Source organism: Diaphorina citri, unplaced genomic scaffold, assembly GCF_000475195.1.
Source record: "Diaphorina citri unplaced genomic scaffold, Diaci psyllid genome assembly version 1.1 scaffold4490, whole genome shotgun sequence".
In the NCBI taxonomy this organism is placed as follows: Eukaryota; Metazoa; Arthropoda; class Insecta; order Hemiptera; family Psyllidae; genus Diaphorina; species Diaphorina citri.
Genome location: NW_007381888.1, coordinates 1 through 2,558, shown reverse-complemented (window position 1 = coordinate 2,558; position 2,558 = coordinate 1). Strand labels below are relative to the sequence as shown.

General features: G+C 40.0%; 1 long non-coding RNA gene across 1 annotated transcript; it reads right to left on the bottom strand.

Annotated features, from left to right (window-relative positions):
• Positions 1–1,747: 1,747 nt before the first annotated feature.
• LOC113472247 lies at positions 1,748–2,541 on the bottom strand. The gene is made up of 2 exons (XR_003394648.1): positions 2,376–2,541; positions 1,748–2,028 (listed from the first exon to the last, which is right to left on the bottom strand). It is a non-coding gene; the product is annotated as an uncharacterized LOC113472247 (long non-coding RNA).
• Between the last annotated feature and the right edge of the window lie 17 nt (positions 2,542–2,558).

The window sequence follows — 2,558 nt, the reverse complement described above, 5'->3', positions numbered from 1 at the left end:
GTATATAACGAACAGGGTGACCAAAAATAACTGTTACCTATACTTACCTATACAGTACGCTCTGTATGCTATAGGCCTATAGGAACAAACTTTGAATATGAACGCTCTTGCTATTATTTTTGTACAAGTACCTACCTAAGCGCAAAGCGCAACTGATCTAGGTATTCGGAAATTTACGTTTGGGTAAATATTTCCAAACAGCGTTTTTTAGGGGTGTTTTGTGTCCGGAGTCAAATTTTAACAAAAAATAGAAACTCTAACCATTTTGTCGCTATAGCTGAAAACCGCCAAAAAACGGTCGAAATCTGTCCAAAAGCGGTCAAAATACAGCCAAGCGCAGCAATCATCTCAACCAAACGTTTGTGTTGCATCCTTGTCACATTTGTGAACTACATACCAAATTTCAAGTCTCTAACTTATACCGTTCCGGAGATATTGTTAAATTACACCGAAAACGGCCAAAAAACGGTAAAATGATGCCAACCGTTGCACCGGTCTTAACCAAAATCGTTTCGTGTCGCATCCTTGTCACATTTGACAGCTACATACAAAATTTCAAGTCTCTAGCTCTTACCGTTCTCGAGATATTTTGTTTACAGACAGACAGACACACGGACACACACACACGGACCAATGGCTGAAGCTCTAGGGACCTCAAAACGTGTTTTGACACTAAAAACTGACCATCGAAAATTTGACCCGATTACATTACTTTCCTTCCTATAGAATAAGAAAAGTAAAAACCAAGCCGTTCGCGAACGAACTTTAACTGGTTAGGATAAAATCCGCCCAGGGCAGGAATGGAACCCTCGACCTAGCACTTAGAGGACAGACATAAGGGACCTTAAAAATGCTGTTTCACCGCCACAAATTTAAATATTTAAATAAAGGTGGGTAAATTATTCCTAGATTCCTACCTACATTAGAAATTAGAAACACGAAACATCCATTTTAGTTAGGTATTTATTTTATCTCTTTATTAGGCACATACCTACTGTTTGATTTGGTTCGAACCAGTCACTTGAAACACAATTTAAACACACTCAAAAAACGCCCAAACACCTAGGTATATTACGTATCGGACACAAGAATACTTGAAAATTAAATGGTCACTTTAGAATTTCGGAATATGAGATCCGGCTGTCTAAGACCCATAATTTGGTCAAGTAGGAGGTAGGAGGCGGGAAAAATAAAATGAGTAAAATATAGAACTTTTAAAAATCCCACAAAAATAGTATAGAAAAATCATAAACAGTTAGACGGGTAGGTAGGTAGTCCAAAAAAATACGCGGAAATTTTTTCCAAAAAAAAAACTTCACACAAAAAACCGTTTCGCGGTTTCGAGGGAGAAAAAAACGGGACAAAAAGGTAACGGGCCCCGTTTGCGATGCCAACGTCAACTGGTGACACGGTCGCCCGTCGTTTCGTCGTTGTGGGAAGATCTTCTTCAAACCCACCACTTTCTGCCCCATGCTCTTCTTCAAACCCACCACTTTCTGCCCCATGCTCTTCTTCAAACCCACCACTTTCTGCCCCATGCTCTTCTTCAAACCCACCACTTTCTGCCCCATGCTCTTCTTCAAACCCACCACTTTCTGCCCCATGCTCTTCTTCAAACCCACCACTTTCTGCCCCATGCTCTTCTTCAAACCCACCACTTTCTGCCCCATGCTCTTCTTCAAACCCACCACTTTCTGCCCCATGCTCTTCTTCACGCCCACCACTTTCTGCCCCCAAAAAAAAATTTTACTCCTTTTACATTTTATTGCAACACGTTCATCAACATCTGTGATGTGGTGATGTCCTTGCCTTCCCCGACAATTCGATCAGCCGTTCTTTTGCATACACCTCCTATACCATCCGGAGCGCCTTTTCCATGGCCTGCTTCCGAGTAATTCCACATGAATGCTTTGATATGGGGATATTTTTGCTTGATGAAGAAGTCACCAATCTCGGAACATATTCGTCTTCTAGGAATCTAGGCTGTAGGCTCAAAGTTGATTAAGTTGATTGAATCTTAGTTTGAAGCTGAAATGAGATAAAACAGAAGGAAAAGGAGAGAAAGATCAAGATAATAGGAAATATTAATCAAAGCAAAGCTTGCGGGCATGAGCTAGTAATATATTATGTTGTTTTCAGAGCGCTAATTCGCTCATGGTCTTTCCTCTGTCTCTGGCTGTCCTTCCTCTGGCAGCAGAATAGCCAGAGGAAAGACAGCCAGAGGACGGACATTTTCACCCATGTTCTAATTTAAAAGAGCTTTAATATTGAAAACAATTTTAAACACCGATTGGAAAATGTAAAAAACATGCAAAGAAAGTAACTAATTGTAATTAATTATTCATTATAAAAATGTAACACAATTTTAACCTTACCAGAGGATAGACGCTCTCTTCTGTAACACTTGAATAACACAACGCTTACACTTTAAAATTTCGTAACCAACTAATAATCAAAACAATCTCCCATGCGGAATCGGGAAGATAGTAGAAGGAAGAGTAATTTCCCCACCCTTAATACGTCATTTCTCTGTTCCTCTCTCGCCTACTTAGCAAAAT